This window comes from Myotis lucifugus, unplaced genomic scaffold, assembly GCF_000147115.1.
Source record: "Myotis lucifugus unplaced genomic scaffold, Myoluc2.0 scaffold_6, whole genome shotgun sequence".
NCBI lineage: Eukaryota > Metazoa > Chordata > Mammalia > Chiroptera > Vespertilionidae > Myotis > Myotis lucifugus.
Genome location: NW_005871054.1, coordinates 18,575,805 through 18,588,926, shown reverse-complemented (window position 1 = coordinate 18,588,926; position 13,122 = coordinate 18,575,805). Strand labels below are relative to the sequence as shown.

At 45.4% G+C, this 13,122-nt stretch overlaps 1 pseudogene; it reads right to left on the bottom strand.

The window, feature by feature from the left end:
* Positions 1-4,801: 4,801 nt before the first annotated feature.
* Positions 4,802-5,157, bottom strand: LOC102424033 (annotated as a pseudogene).
* Positions 5,158-13,122: the final 7,965 nt, after the last annotated feature.

Genomic DNA, 13,122 nt, shown 5'->3' with positions numbered 1-13,122 from the left:
CAACCCTCCTCCCCTTCCAACTTGATTGCCCACCAAGCTCTTTCCATATTGTCTGGTATTTGTGAAAGCCACAGAGCAACACTGTATTATTCTAATTTCTCACCAAAATACTTCCATTCATAGTTAGAGGCAAAGGGCATCAATGCCTGCAACTTACTCTCAAACGTTTCAAGGAAAAAAGACAGGGAGCAAGGGAGGAAACCAGAGAGAGGAAAATAATAAAACAAGCATGACAAAAGGTTCCTAACTGAAGAATCCAGGTAAATGAGAGTTCTTCGTGATGTTCTTGCAACTTGTCTGTAAGTTCGAAATCATATCAGAATGAAAAGTTACTAAAAATAAAAAACTAAGAGCATGAGAGAGAAATATTTTCATAACACTATGAGTTCAGGGCTGAGAAAAAGTTTGTGCTCAACTGCAATCGCTTCCCCCAGCAGGGTCTGATATGACCTTGCTCTTTGAATGGTTTGAATGTATCTGTGGTCTTTATGGTAACCTTCCTGCAATTCCTTTTGAAAATAGAAGAAATATATTATGTAAAGAGTACCTGCCCTCAGTTACACTGTGTTAGTCTAAGACAGTGGTTCTCAACCTGTGGGTCGCGACCCCTTTGGGGGTCGAACGACCCTTTCACAGGGGTCGCCTAAGACCACCGGAAAACACATATATAATTACATATTGTTTTTGTGATTAATCACTATGCTTTAATTATGTTCAATTTGTAACAATGAAAATACATCCTGCATATCAGATATTTACATTATGATTCATAACAGTAGCAAAATTACAGTTATGAAGTAGCAACGAAAATAATTTTATGGTTGGGGGTCACCACAACATGAGGAACTGTATTAAAGGGTCGCGGCATTAGGAAGGTTGAGAACCACTGTTCTAAGAGATGATTCACTTAAAGTCTCCTGTGCTTCCTAAATGTAGTAAACGGTGCGTTTCTCTAATGGCTTCTTCCCGTTTTCTTTAGTTTCCTTCTTCCTCTTCCTCTTCCTCTTCCTCTTCCTCTTCCTCTTTCCTTCCCTGTCTTTTCCTTCTTCCTTCTCCTTCTCTCCCACGCATCTCACCTTCTTATCTCTTCCTCACCCTCAGGAGACCACCATTCTTTTCTCCTGCTGCCACCATCCCTGCTAGCCTTTCTCTCCTGTTCTCTCTACATTCTCCTGTTTTCCTTTCCTCTCTCACAGAAGAGCAAGGAATAGGGGCTGAGGAGAAGGAAGAGCAGGAGTGAAGAAAGTAGAAAAGGGGTCAGAGAGATAGAACAACCAAGAAAAGAAAAAGGAGCAAAATATCAAAGGTAACACTGGTGATCGTTTAGTTTAGTCTCACAGTCAGTCCATGAATGCCTCCTGCTCAGTATTTGTGAAGGAGGTCTTACTAACTCAGAACAGTGATGATTCCATAGGAGGGAAAGGCCTGTGGTTGCTTCTGCAAGTTTGTTCCTGGTGCTTCAACTCCCACCCCATCTGGTTCCTGAAATTCACCTTTCTCGCAGTGGGACCAGGAGCCTTCTGTCTACTACTTTGGTCAACAGAGAAAAACTTTACTTTCCTAATTCTTTGATCAGGCACAGAAAATCTTTAGGCAGATGAAGAATATTGTTTTTCATTTTTGTTTCCTAAAAATAAATATTTACCAGGTTACCAAGAAAATGCATAAAGCAACAAGAAGTACAAACAAACAAACAAAAAAGACAGAATGCACATTTGGGTTTAGCTAAATCACAGTATCTAGCCATAGGCATTTTGATTGATACCTTTTCCAGATTTGGGATGGGTTCTTGGTAGAGAATCCAGATTCCAATCTTCTTTTTCTCCGTTAACCTCTTAGTTTTTAGGGTTAGGTCTGTATTCCATCACTGGTTTTCTTCTCTTTGCAGAAAGGAGAAAAATTCAGGTCAAAAACTGTAGTGACAGCCAGGGCTTGAGAAAATAATTGGTAATGTGATAACTTAAGTGGCTATTCCTCCCCTACACATTCCCAAAAGAGAACACAAGGGCTGGATAATTATACACTGGTTTTGTGACCATCAGCCTCCAACAGGATTTTTCCATTCTATGATGGAAGGGTTCATGACTCAACTGTGGCCTATCCCATGGTTGGACTGCTCTGGTTAGAAAGCTCTGGTTGTTAGGAAGTTCTTCCCAACATTAAGAATTTGGAGTGATTGTTTCCTGCTGAACTTAGAGTTACCATTTGGAGTGACATAGACCAAGACAATTTCCCTTTCACATGACAGCCCTTCACCTGTTTGAAGATGGCTATTGTGCTGTTGCTGAGCCATCAGCCCACCATCTAAGAAATGTTCCAGTTCTTTAAATAACTTGTTTTCTAGAACTGTATCCAGCCTTTCTGTGCCTTCTAGACCATGTAGTTTTTAAATGTGCCTAAGTATGTACCTAAAACTGAGCACAGTACCCCAAAGGTGACATCTTGCTTAGCCCAGAGGGATGTAGTTAATTCCCATCAGCCACACAGAGTTTTTTAATGCAAACTAAGTTTTTGGACTATCTATATATAGAAAAGCCTAAGCGACCATTATGACTGGACAACCGGCCAGTAGCTATGATGTGCACTGACCACCAGGGGGCAGACACTCAATGCAGGAGCTGCCCCCTTGTGGTCAGTGCATCCCACAGCCAACCTCCCGTGGCTGGCCAACCTCTCGTGGTCCCTCCCCCTGGCTGGCTGGCCCCAATCAGTTGAATCGGGACTGCGCAAGATGGCTCCGATCAGCCCAATCACTGGCAAGGCCGATGGACCCCACCTGTGCATGATTTCATGCACTGGGCCTCTAGTTTTAAAATATTTGCATTCCACTGTTGTACCCATACTAAGCCTGTGATCAACTGAAGTCTTCATCTTTTATTATAAGACTTGATACCATTCTGAGTCTTTAATTGGACTTTGGCCATTGATTTTTTTAAAACTAAATATGGGATTTTACATTTATCTTTTTTTTTTACATTTATCTTTTTTTCAATTACAGTTGGCTACATTTATTCTTATTAAATGCATCTTGGGGCTTTAGGACAGTGTCACAGCCCATGGGAACCATGTTGATACTCTTGCCATCCCTGAAGGCCAGAGACCAGAACAGGAGCAGGAAAGCAATATAGGGAAAGCATGTCTAGTGATCAGGTGACCACTGGCCCACTCTGAACTACTTAAAAGCCAAAAGAAATCTTTGGACTGTGGTTTATATTCTATAACCACAATATTATGGATATCATTTTCTGTTTTGGTAAGATACAAATTTTTAAAACACACACATATAGTATATGAATAGACTCTTGTTGCAAAAGGTTCAATCAGTATGCAAGAATATGCAGAAAAGTGGGAAAACCCATACTCCCAGCCCTTCTCAGGCATGATGACAGGAACCATGTGCCTTCTATTTATGTATGTGCATATGTTTGTACATATGTATGTATTTTAATACAAATGAGATCACACTAGAAGTATTGTTCAGTGACTTTTTTTTCTAACTTATCAATTGCCTTGGTGTCCACACAGAAGGTACAGATCTGCCTCATGCTTTTAAACTATTGTGTAATTTGATCATAACAATTTATTTAACCATTTCTCTTATGATCATATGTGCTGTTCCAACTCCACTCTAATGACTTCACTTTTCTGTGCAATTCTACATACATTTGTAAGTGTTTCCCCAGTAGAGATACTTGAACCAAGGGAATATGCATTTTAAAGGGTGTTGAGACCACCTCGTTATCTTCCAAAAAGGCATGCCAGTTTGCATCCTCATGAACCTGGGGTTTTGTACTATGTAGCCTGTGCCAAAAATACCTTTCCTTCTTTAAAGAACTATTGCTCTAATTTAACTTTGCAAATGTGGAATGAAAACAAAACAAAACAAAAATATTACTTGTCTTTCAGACCTATTCCTAACTTTAAACAATAGGTATGCTTGTATTCAGATAAGCTCTTCTTTTTACTGATCTTCGACTTTGTTTTTAATTATCTTAAGCCTCATGATGACATAATTTACAATTTTGTGTAGATGACCTATTCTCTACTTTAATCCCAGTGAACTGGCAAAAGCACCATTACCAATCACACACATATATAGTCAATGAATAGCGATTCCAGACAATCCTGAGTTATAACTTAGTCTGACTTAAAGAATTCACAACGTTGCTACTATATCTTGTCACACTGAGTTTTACAAGCACCTGACCTTAAAGATCATCTATAAAATGTAGAAGTGTTAAATACTCTTTATTTGATATTATACAGAAACCACACTAAAATGCCTTTTATTCAGTAAAAGGCAACAGTTTAGATACAGGGAATTTTATTAAATTGGCATAGTTGGGACCAAGGAGAGAAAATGGTCACTGCCAGTTCATCTGCAGCCCTGCCTTTTAACAGGCTAATGAACACAACTTGAAACACAAGCAAGTCTTGCAGGTCTAAGAGACAGTGAAGGATTTCTTCAGAATTTAAACAAGGTAATACAACCAGTCATATAAATCTAAATATCAGCCAATCTCCTACAGGTTTGAGATGGCTCTCACCACCTCTGTGAAAAGTTGAACACTACGAATCAAGTCCAATCACATTTTTAGAAGGAAGGACAGTAACAGTGCTTACTGAACCCAAATCACCATCAAAGCTCAAGAAGCTGACCATATTCATTTAACCACAAGCCAATCTTATTTATTAGTAAGTCAGGACTGCCGGAAATCAATGCTCTATTAGCCATTCATGATCTGCATTCTGGTGTATGAGATCAACTTAAATATGGTACACATAAAAAAAGTCCTGAGACATTTGTAATAAATAAGGCAGTGGCCAACTATTACTCATTAGCAGCTTTTTTTGAGATAAGCTATCAAGTCTGCCCTTTCTGCACTCTTCTTAATGCCAGCGAAGATCATTTTTGTTCCAGGGATGTACTTCTTGGGAACCTCCAGATACTCCATCAGTGTAGCCTCTCCCCAGGTGATACCTTTGTTCTTGTTGGCATCCGTGTAAGAAAATCCAGGGGCCTGACCTGTCTTTCGCCCAAAGAGACCATGGAGATTTGGCCCAGTCTTGTGCTTGCCTCCCTTTCTCCACAGTATGGCACTGGGCATGCTTCTGAACAAAAATCTTCTTGCCCTTCTCAACATCACCCATTTTTAAATCGCTTATTAGTCGCGCGTGACACTGAGATCCCCACTCGCAATCCAGACGTCCCGCTCTCTCGGCTCCTCTTCTTGACAGATGAGGGAAAACCCCAGATTAAAGTCTGTAAGAGTTTAGAAGGGGTACATTCCGGACCTCCACATCCCTGTGGAGCACATCACAGGAGCCAGGGCGGGGAGAATGACCTCAGTGGCTCTGGATATCCCCTCTGAGATGATGGCAATTCTTTACAGGCCCCTGGGCACAGGCCCAAATGCCTTCCAGGTTCATCTAAACCTCCAGAGGAGACTGAAAGCAATGAAGCCAACATATCACAACCATTAAGATTTTGGCTTCTGGGGGCAGGCACTCTTGGCCCATTAACCAGCTCTAACTTAAAAGCAGTGACCTTTGCCCTGCTAATTAACTCTTCTGAGCCCAAGTTTCCTTATCCATGCAAGAGGAATAATAATACCCTAACCTCAGAGGGTAGTTGTGAGGATTAAATGAGATATTGTCAGGAAATCAATTAGCGACGTTGATGGTAAAGCATGAGCTCTCAATAACAGTCATTACTATTATTCCTCCTACTACTAAGTCCTTATTCCTGTCCAGTAAAATCAGAGTCACACAAGGACTTGGACCTCACAGAAATAAAGACCTGGCCTGCTTGGTTCACTGTGATGGCTCTCAGGGCGACACGCCCTTACCCACCTGCAGGCTCCTGAGAGCCTAAGGTGACACCAATCATCTTCTCCTTATCTTTTCCTGTGACTCTTTGAGTGGTTAATGAAGACAACTCCAGAGCCAGCCAGGGTGTGTGAATCTGCCTCCACTACTCATAACTGAGTGACTTCAGTTGCCGCAGATCACTTCTCTGGGCCCAGGTAAAATGGAGAGGATATCGATGAGATGGGGGATGTGGCAGAACAGCTGCCATCGGTAAAATCGACAGGAGCTGTCAAGAAGGAAGACACCCCCACCCACTCTGGATTTATGGCTTAAAACTGGCAGAGACCAGCCCCATCCGATATGGAGACGAATTCATCCAATGGTAACCCCTGGCCTCATTATATGCTCACTGCAATACATCAACAAGCTAACCGACACGCCCAGAACCACAGAAAGCCCATATAAGGACAAAAATGGCCCATGGAGCTCTTCTGAGAAATCTCCACCCCTTTTCCAGAAAGATCCTGATTATTCCTCCCCCTCATTGAATGCCCTACCCCTGCCCCCGGCCCCCATCCTCGATTAAATAAATCTAAGTAAAGGAAGCAAATTCTGTTGGGGGCGGGGCGCTACTCTGCCTGTGGAGTAGCCCACTCTCTGTCTCTGCTTCACCAATAATCTCACTTTTATTTTATTTTATTTTATTTTTACTTTTATTTTTTTAAATATATTTCTTTATTGTTTTCAGAGAGGAAGGGAGAAGGAGAAAGAGATAGAAACATCAATGATGAGAGAGAATCATTGATCGGCTGCCTCCTGCACACCCCCTACTGGGGATCGAGCCCGCAACCCAGGCATGTGCCCTTGGGTCCGCAGGCTGATGCTCTATCCACTGACCCAAGCGGGCTAGGGCTCACTTTTATTTTAAACTCTATGCCGGCTCGAATTGGACTCTTTACTGCACGAAGCCAAGAACCCACAGTGGTGCGGACTAAATGAGCTAAAGCATGCAAAGCTGTTAGAACAGCGCCACCTGATAGGGGCTCAGACAGCATCGGCTCAACGGCCATTTGCTGTCGCCACAGAGCCATCTGCTCTTGGCAGAAGGGCGCAACATCAATAGCCAATTTGTGTTTTCCTCCGACTCCCAGAAGGTAGCGGGCAGCACGTCTTCCTCACCTCATTTTACCCTGCCCTGATGTGCCCCCTCCAGACCTTCAGCACAGAGGCAGTTCTTTAGGCAGGAGGGTGCCACGTTCCTGAAAGATCCTGGAGGAGGCCAGGCGGGGTAATTTCCTCCACGCGAGGCTTTGGGCCAGTCCCTCTGCGGCTTTCATGAGCGCTTTCCAGGCCTGCGGTAATGAGGCTGCAGGACAGCGCTCATGCAATGCCCTGCCAAGGGGAGTGGAGACAACACCACGCTACACAGTGCAAATGTGAGGGAACATCAGGGAGCGCTGTCAGGGGACCTCCCAGTGAGTTGCACACATGAGGCAATGCGGCCCAGCTTCCCAGAAGACACCGCCTTCTTTCCCCACAGGACAGGGCTGGGTGAGAGGACACTGCTGCCTCAGACCCGGGGCCTCTGGCACATCTAACAGCTCCACTGAGGAAGCTGAGGCCATCTCGGGAGCCTGGACCAGGAGACAAGGCAGAGGGGCTCCCAGCTCTCCCTTCTTGCAGGCCAGGAGGAAACTGTCCGGAATATCCCCCACCCAACATGAAAAGTGAAATTCAATTGTCTGTACTTGGTGGTGACTAGCCTTCGTTTTTCCATATCCCATTGTGCTGACTCGGTCCCTGGTGGCCCACTCATTCTAGTGGTTTGGATGCGGAAGGAAGGAGGGGCTGTCAGTGTCTGAGCATGGAAAGCGTGGCACCCTGGCCTGTTCAGGCAGCTGGGGCCTCTTACCACCCGCTGTGTCTTCAGGGCCCTTGCTCCCTGTCCGCTTTTTCAGGGACTTCCTCGTAAGGATGTGACTGCGCCCTGAGCTCCCAGGTCACCAGTGCCAAGGGGTAAAATGGAAATCCACTTCCCGTCTGGACGAGCAGGTGGGCTCCTTTCTGTTCTCTTTTACTGCAGGGCTCTGAGCACACTTCCTGGGGCTCCTGGAAGCAGAGCGGAGAGATGAGAACCTAGTTCCACATGTCCCTTCAGAGGGAATGGCAGTTTAGAGCAGTGGTTCTCAACCTTCCTAATGCCGAGACCCTTTAATACAGTTCCTCATGTGGTAACCCCCAACCATAAAATTATTTTCGTTGCTACTTCATAACTGTAATGTTGCTACTGTTATGAATCGTAAAGTAAGTATCTGATATGCAGATGTATTTAGGCGACCCCTGTGAAAGGGTCGTTTGATCCCCAAAGGGGTCGAGACCCACAGGTTGAGAACCGCTGGTTTAGCGTGCCCCGTGCAGAGCTCTGTGCCCAGCATAATGGGAGGATGGGCCTCCGCGCTGTTATCACCAGAAGGCCAGGGGCTGCTCCTCTGTTCTCTTAGGGTGCTTGACACCACAGAGCAAGTCAGGACCAAGGAAGGAAAGGGACTGATATTCCCTGCCATCAGCCAGGCACTGTGTTCTATGCTTTACACCTAGTGTTGCATTTATTTCTCTCTATCATCCTAAAATTATGGGTGTTTTTACCAGTAGCCTCCATTAAATACAGGTAAGGGGATTAAGGTTCAGAAATGATGAACTATTTGCCAAAAGTCATATAAGTTGCAAGTGAAGGGGATTTGAACTCAGGCCTGCAGACTCCAAAGCCCACCTGCATCACACCAGTAAACGCTCATTAACTTATTGCCTGTGGTCGTGAATCTTACAGAAGCCCCTCCTTCTAATCTACACTAAGAATAGGCCTCCCTGGTACCATTATGCCTGTTAAGGGTCCAGGCGACCAACGCTGTCCCCAGCCAGGAGAGCTGACTCCCTCCAGGGGCCAGGCACCCAACAGGCAAAGCCGCTGGTCCCCTGCAGGATGCGATTCCCATGCCCTCCCTCCCCTCCCAGAGGAGAGGACCCTGGTATCTGCCCAGCACAATTCAATCTCTGTAATTTATCACCCAGTCTTGGGAGAGTTTAGAATCTTTTCCTTTAAAACAGTGGCTGCAACATGCAGAGAATTGGAGTGAAGCCTCCACACGAGCTTCGTGACCAGATCTGCTGCACTCAAGCCCATTATATTGAAATGACTATAAAATTCACACTATTCCAAATCCCCAGAAATAATAGGGTGTTGTGATTTTTTTTTAGAAGTGAGCAAAGCGATGATTTCATAGGCCCGAATGCCAAAATCTGAGCTCAATGCTTCTCAAATGTTTTGTTTTCAAGACCTCTTTCCACTCTTAGAGATGACTGTAGAACCCAGAGAGCTATTGCTTAACCTAACTCACATCTGTCAATATTTACAATTTCAGAAATGAAAATGGAACACATTTGAAATATTTATTCATTTAAAATAATAAACCTAATACATGTTGACATACATAGCATTTTATGAAAAATTGTATTTTCCAAAACCACAAATAGTAAGAGTGGCATTGTTTTACATTGTCACAAATTTCCTTAATTTCTGACTTAATAGAAGACAGCTGAATACTCATATCTGATTCTGCATGCAATCTGTAGTAATATCAAATGTCATGTAGCCCCTGAGAGACCCCTGGTAAACTTGGGCGAGAGAGAGAGAGGCAAAAAAAAAAGCCTACGACCATTGCTTTAACCTTCTGGATCCCTTAAAAGGGTCGCAGGGATCACCCTCCCTAGGAGTCGCTAGAACACACTTTGAGTACCACTCTCTAAGCTTAAAACTGTGATTTACCTCTTGGAGAGTCTCTCCAGCCAAGATACATCTAAAGGGCTGTAGTCTTGATGTAGGAAGTTGGTGGGAGTAAGGGTAGGTTTCAGAGGGCGTGATTTTAGGAGCAAAGACCCCGAGACAAGTGTGGACACATTCAAACAGCACCGCCACCCTGTTGTGCAGGTGCCGCCTCCAGGGGTCTGGCTGGGATGATGCACGTTCACGCTCAAACCGAGCCAGAAGGAAGAGACAAGCAGAGTGGTACCCAGTTCGCTGCTGCCCAGAGCCCAGGCAGTGTCTGGGTGGGGCGGCTGGCTGGGAGAACCGGACTCAGTGGAAGAGATGGGGGAGGGGGGGAATCCTGCTCGGGGGTGGGGCCAGGAGAGCATCAGATCCACAGCCTGAAATCGCAGTGGCTATTTGGATGGCTGCTCTGCCAGTAATAACAATGGTGACAATAATCATACACCACAAATAATGGGAGAATTACCATTTATTGAGCAGTTTGAGGCAGGCAACGTGCCAAGCGCTCGATGTAAATCATTCCATTAATCCCTCACAACCAACCCTTTGAGGTAACTATTACCATAATCCCTTTTCCACACATAAAACAAGGCAGGAGCAGTTGGAGTTATTAACCAAGGCCACACAGCTTCTGTGGCAGCTCAGCCAAAATTTGAGTTCAGGTTTCCTGTTTCCCATTGGATGAAACATGGGGACAAGGTGGACACGCCTCTCGCTTGCCAAGGGTGTTCTGAAGACTTCAGAGCTGAATTGTATCGGCGTCAGCACAAGACTCGGGGAGGTGACAGTTCTCAGTGCCTGGCCCCTTGGTTTCAGGTTCCTCCCCACCCAGCTCTGTCCTGCAAGCTGTCTTACCATTGCTGCCAGCAGCCAGGAAGTTTGGGAACTGGCCCTGCCACCTCCAGCCCCTCTCTAAAGGTCTACAATGACACCCATTCAAAGGTCTGACTTGGAGTCCTTTGGAGCCCTGCTCCCAGCAGACCATCGGGCACAAGGCCAAGGCCACATTCCGCCCCTTCTGAGCTCAGCCTCCCAGAGGTGCGAACGTCCCATAAACAGGCTTTATCCCTTGTTCCCTGAGAAAACAAACATCGTGTGACAATTCTCTTCCAAGGAATCCTCCCTTCTCCCTAACCAGAGGCTCTAAGGAGTTCAGCTTCGCACAAGCTTTTCATTTGTGTGCAGACAAGTACAAAAGGCTCAACCGGATATACCTGTTATTTCCCAATGACCTGTGAGCCCGACGGTTATGTTAAGCCTTGGGTTATGGCTCGGCTTGCACGCAAGGCTGCAGGACTCCTGAGGGCAGTTGAGAGGAGGTGGTGGTGGAGAGGACAGAGCAACAACCCGGCAGTGACAGCACATGATTTAATTCCCCCTAAGCTTTCCAAGCACGCAGACTGTTCCCTCTTTGTCAGCATATAACCTAAGTAATTTGTTCTACTCAGGCAAGAAATGTCTAATTTAAACCACATTGCAGCTAAGCCTCTGGTGAGGAAAGAGCTGCCTGCAGCTTGGCTGCTGTGGCGTTAGGCTGGGTGGCAGCTGAGGCAACGCAGACTCCCGGCCGCCCCTGGCTGTCTCACCCAGGTCATGAGCAGAGGAACGTGCACCGTGAGCTTTAACCGCACGCTCGCTCTTCTGTCTCGTGCTTCGCCCCTCGTGAATGGGTTTAATTTGCCTCGATCTCCCTAATGCCCTGGGTTGGAGTTCCATCTCAGCTTGGGACTACAGGCAAACCTCTTAAACCTCCAACCACTGCTTTTTCTCCTCTGAAAAACAGCCGGGAGAGGTGCAGATGGTCACAGTTTAGTGGAAAGTGATTTGTGGAAAGAAAGAGATCTGTGTTCCAACCCTGCGTTGCCCCTAACTAGCCATGGATTTGAGAATTTCGTCATCGGTAAAATAAGCGAGTTGAATGAGATGGTCTTTCAAGTTCCTTCAGCTCTAAAAGACGATGTGTGCCCCAAATCACTTCCAGTTTGACAAAATAATGATCATAACAGCTATGATTATTATAACTATGACTGTTATTATTATCTGTGATTCTCTGCCATAATCCCAAAGACTTCGCTGGCCAGGCAAATTCTTTTAAGATTCTTCTTCAAAAATACTTTTATTTCCTTAACTGTCGTGACACAAGGAGGATTCTAGCCACTACCACCCTCCTACCACTCCCACTCCCTCCTCAAGCCCTCCCCTGTGTCGGCTTGTCTTTATCTTGCTGAACGTAAATTCTAATTTAAAGCAAATTCCTTGATTTTTTAAAATATTTTTTTTTATTGATTTCAGAGAGGAAGGGAGAGGGAGAGAGAGAATCATTGATTGGCTGCCTCCTGCACGCCTCTTGCTGGGGATTGAGCCTGCAACCCGGGCCTGTGCCCTTGACCAGAATTGAACCCGTGACCCTTCAGTCCACAGGCATACGCTCTATCCACTGAGCCAAACCAGCCAGGGCTTGATTTTTTTTTTTTTTAACTAGGTAGAGATTTTTGCAAACCTGATTCTCGTTTTTGAAAACCTGATTCTCGTTTTTAAATGAATGAGGATTTGAAAAGTTCATCTGATGAAGAAGTGTTTAGATGAAGTGCTTTTAAACACAGTGTGTGAGAGAGAGAGAGACAAGACCTACATCATTGGAAAGGATCTGAGGTGGAGGTCTGTGTCCATCTCATTCTTCACTGAGCTATCAAATTAGCCCCATAGCCACGCCAGGCAGCAAAAGGGTCTCTAAACACCGCCTGCATGTCAAAGCTGTTCCCGAAATCCCAAATCCCCCCTCCCTTTCTGTGCAGTGAAAAATCTCTTCCTTTTCTCTCCCCATTGTGCAATGAATTTTCTCCTCTGGATCCCTTGAGCCCTTTGCACTATTATTCCATTGATTTCACTCTATCTGGTGTTATTTTTGTTTTCTCTCCAATATATCTCTGCTCAACTAGACCCTCAGGACCTGGAAAGTGGGGACTGGGTCATCTGTACAACCCAGCTTCTCTGTTCTCCTCCATCTCTCCCTCCCCCAGCACCTGGTACACATTCACTATTCATAGAAGCATTGAATTGTTGGACCCTGTGAATTGCATCACATGGGATAAGAATGCTCTCTGGTTCAGGAGTTCACAGCCAGGGCTGAGCAGCACTGATCTTCACCCTTGGAGGCAGCCTTGTTAGGCTGGTGATCAGAGAAGGCTGTGGGCTTGGGGCGCTGCTGTTCTGGGGTCCCAGGAGCATACACTGGGGGCCCTGGAGAAAGATGGCTTTTCAGTGGTAGGCAAGGGTTGGTCCAGCCTCACTTGGTAAGAGGAGTTAAATGTTCTCTTCTCCTTAGCCAGGCTTAGAAACAGCCCAGTGACCCTCCTGTGAGCATGTTTTATAAATAGCACCCAACTCACACTAGTTGGGAGGATTTCTGAAACTTTTTTGAAAAACTGCTACTCAGTTTATTTGTCGCAGGCTCTTCCTTCCAGCCTATGGCACCTCCCTTACAA